The 2,608-nt window shown below is 47.4% G+C and overlaps 1 pseudogene; it reads left to right on the forward strand.

Moving 5' to 3' along the window:
• The first annotated feature begins 376 nt into the window (after window positions 1-376).
• LOC126249950 (5S ribosomal RNA) lies at window positions 377-494 on the forward strand (annotated as a pseudogene).
• The last annotated feature ends 2,114 nt before the right edge of the window (window positions 495-2,608 follow it).

Raw genomic sequence — 2,608 nt, forward strand, 5'->3', positions numbered from 1 at the left:
ACGAAGGCGGCCTTCAACTCTTTAAAATGATTTGGTAACCTCCTTCCTGCGTACAGGTGCCTTGATGCTTGAATGTTGCATCGTACCTCCCCATAAACAGACGCATGTCAGCTGACTCGGTTAGAATGTTAGCAGCCACCAAAAATCATTAAACACAGACGAGTTATGTCATTACGATCATCACCTAAATGCGACGCCTACAGCATCGAATTCATAACGCATGGTAGGTGATGTGCACGAACCAAGTAGGTACCTCATAAAGGTGTACTGTTAGGTTGGCTGGATGCATTCCCTCTCATCCATTTAACCGAACAATTACGCTACTCTCGCTCCACTGCCGAAGTGATAAGATATTTTGTATAAGTTGCACGCCGTAGGCAACGGCCTTGCCGCAGGGGATACACGGGTTCCCATCAGATCACCGAAGTTAAGCGCTGTCGGGCGTGGCCGGCAGTTGGATGGGTGACCGTCCGGGCTGCCGTGCACTGTTGCCATTTTTCGGGGTACACTCAGCCTCGTGATGCCAACTGAGGAGCTACTCGACTGAATAGTAGCGGCTCCGGTCAAAGACAATTATCATAACGACCGGGAGAGCGGTGGGCTGACCACACGCCCCTCCTATCCGCAACATCATTTGAGGATGACACGGCGGTCGGATGGTCCCGATGGGCCACTTGTGGCCTGAAGACGGAGTGCTGTATGCCGTACATGATCGTTATCGTAGAATCATACATCCAAGAACAGACTGAACAATTTCAATAGTTTCCAAGAGTCTCTTACAGCTATAATGCAGTGGTTGGGTTGGTTGGGTTGGTTGGGTTGGGTTCTTTGGGGGAAGAGACCAAACAGCGAGGTCATCGGTCTCATCGGATTTGGGAAGGATGGGTAAGTAAGTCGGCCGAGCCCTTTTAGAGGAACCATCATGGCATTTGCCTGGAGCGATTTAGGGAAATCACGGAAAACCTAAATCAGGATGGCCGGACGCAGGATTGAACCATCGTCCTCCCGAATGCGAGTCCAGTGTGCTGACCACTGCGCCGCCTCGCTCGGTAATGCAGTGGTATTCAGAGTTAGTCATAGAGGTGTCTGGTGCAAGCTTCTGTGTCTTTTGTGTTGTGCCGGAAGTATATATACACCCTAAGGAAAAAAAAAAACAAAGAACTCGTATGGACCACGAAGTAATTATCGAAATGAGACGGAAATCGGTAGATGTGATGTACATGTACACGTACAGACAAACAAGTGATTACAATTACAGAAAAACTTGATAATTTATTCAAGAGAAACAGCTTCACAAGGTGGACAAGTCAATAACATCTTTGGTCCACCTCAGGCCCTTGCACAAGCAGATTTTTCGCTTGACATTGATTGATAGAGAAGTTGGATGTCCTCTTAAGGGCTATCGTACCAAATTCTGTCTAGCTGGAGCATTAGATCGTCAAAATCCCGAGTTGGTTGGAGGGCCCTGCCCATAATACTTCAAACGCTCTCATTTGACGAACGATCTGGCAACCTTGATGGACAAGGTAGAGTTTGACAAGACGAAGACAAGCAATGAAACTCGCGCTGTGAGCGGATGGTCATTATCTTGCTGAAATATAAGCCGAGGATAGCTTGCCATGGAGGAAAATAAAAAGGGGCGTAGAATATCGTCGACGTACCACTGTGCTGTAAACGTGCAACCATGGGGTCTTGCTATGACAAGAAATGGCTCCCCACACCATCACTCCCAGTTGTCAGGCCGTATGGTGGGCGACAGTCAGTTTGGTATCCCACTGCTGCACGAGGGTCTCCAAACACATTTTCAGCCTGGAATCTCGTTGAGTGGAGTAGAACTGTCTTCAGAGATAAGTTCCGCCTCGAAGTAAGCTCCGACGGCCAGCGAAGATGTGTCTGGAGACGCTCCAGCCATGCGACTTGACAACCTGGAACGATGGTCTGCGGTGCTACTTCTTTTCTTAGCAGGGGTCCTTTGGTAGACATCCGTGGCACCCTTATAGCACAGCGTTACGTCTTCGATATTCTATGCTCGGTTTTGTTGCGCTTCATGACAAGCCAACCTTGGCTTAAATTTCAGAAAGATAATGGCCGCCCGTACATGGTGAGAGTTTCTGCTGCTTATCTTTGTACTTGCCAAACCCTACCTTGGCCAGCAAGGTCTCCTCAAATGGGAACGTTTGGAGTATTATGGGGAGGGCCCTCCGACCAGCCCGGGATTTTGACGACTAACTCACTAATTGTACAGAATTTGGCACGATGTCGCCCAGGAGGACATCCAACAACTCAATCAACAACTCAATCAATCAATGCCAAGCCGAATGACTGCTTACATAACGGCCAGAGGTGGAACGTGTTATTGACTTGCGAAGCTCTCTCTCTTGAATAAATCAACCAGTTTTTCTGAAATTGCAGTAATTTACTTGTCTGTCAGTGTACACCACACATACAGATTTCCATCCCATTCGTATAATTCCTTCGTGGTGCATTTATTTCTTAATTTTGTCTTACAGTGTGTATTTGTATTTTGTTGTACTTCGACATCGAAGGGGCGGTAACAGAACAGGTTTTATGATTTGAATAATTCCAGAACCGTTTAGTGATTCTTCCA

Source organism: Schistocerca nitens, chromosome 3 (genome assembly GCF_023898315.1).
Source record: "Schistocerca nitens isolate TAMUIC-IGC-003100 chromosome 3, iqSchNite1.1, whole genome shotgun sequence".
In the NCBI taxonomy this organism is placed as follows: Eukaryota; Metazoa; Arthropoda; class Insecta; order Orthoptera; family Acrididae; genus Schistocerca; species Schistocerca nitens.